The sequence below is a fragment of the Vicia villosa genome, unplaced genomic scaffold, assembly GCF_029867415.1.
Source record: "Vicia villosa cultivar HV-30 ecotype Madison, WI unplaced genomic scaffold, Vvil1.0 ctg.001111F_1_1, whole genome shotgun sequence".
Taxonomy (NCBI): Eukaryota; Viridiplantae; Streptophyta; class Magnoliopsida; order Fabales; family Fabaceae; genus Vicia; species Vicia villosa.
In genome coordinates, this window is record NW_026705482.1 from 114471 (window position 1) to 115609 (window position 1139).

The 1139-nt window shown below is 44.0% G+C and overlaps 1 non-coding gene across 1 annotated transcript; it reads right to left on the bottom strand.

Annotated features, from left to right (window-relative positions):
- Window positions 1-738: 738 nt before the first annotated feature.
- Window positions 739-845, bottom strand: LOC131633326 (small nucleolar RNA R71). Its single transcript, XR_009293293.1, has one exon. It is a non-coding gene; the product is annotated as a small nucleolar RNA R71 (small nucleolar RNA).
- Between the last annotated feature and the right edge of the window lie 294 nt (window positions 846-1139).

Below are 1139 nucleotides of genomic sequence, written 5' to 3' on the forward strand. Positions count from 1 at the left end.
AGTCCCTGTGGATTCGATATCTTTTAAAACTACACGACACGACTGTGCACTTGCAGTTATCAGATTTATAGACACGTAAAGTCGCGATCAAGTTTTTGGCGCCGTTGCCGGGGACTATTTAAGTCGATATCGTAACTCACTGTTACACCGTAGAGACTAGGAAAATTCTTCCCTTTCTTTTTGAACGATTGTATGCCAAATACTCGTTCACAAGGAGGAGACTTAATACAACAAATTAACGAGATCGAACGTTTCATTAACGTTAAACGTCGAGCTCGCAACCTTCCCGAAGTAGCAGAAATTCCGATTAATCAGGAATTGAATTTTACTGATCAAATCAATCAAATCACCCCGAAGTTAGAGATGGCTGCTATTCGTCCTCTTAGAGACTATGCCGCTCCTTCGCGCGCTGAACCGCATTCAAGTATCGCACCACCTGCGATTGAAGCGAACAATTTCGAACTGAAACCTTCACTGGTCCAAGCTGTTCAACAGAATCAATTCTCTGGAAGCCCTGTAGACGACCCCAATCTCCATTTATCCGTGTTCGTGCAATACGCCGACACTATCAAAGCCAACAACGTTAGTTCCGAAGCTATTCGATTACGCCTTTTCCCTTTCTCCTTGAGAGATAGAGCGAGAGCGTGGCTTCAATCCCTGCCTTCCAATTCCATAACTACGTGGGACGAATTGAAGAGAGTATTCTTAGCAAGATACTTTCCGCCTAGCAAAACTGCTATGCTTAGAGGTCAAATCAACGGATTTACCCAGAAAGATAACGAATCGCTTTTCGAAGCTTGGGAACGTTACAAGGACATGCTTAGAATATGCCCTCATCACGGACTCGAACCATGGCTGATCATCCATACCTTTTATGGTGGTCTCTTATATAACACTAAAATGACTATAGATGCCGCTGCTGGCGGAGCATTAATGGACAAACCCCATGATGAAGCATACAAACTCATAGAGAACATGGCACAAAACCATTACCAATGGGGAGGAGAACGCGCCGCTCTAGAGAAAGCCCAAACCAAAGGAGGAATGTACGAAATTAGTGGTATAGACCGCGTTAACGCTAAAGTAGACGCTTTAACTCAAAAGATCGAGAATTTAACCATCACTCCTTCAGCCACCGT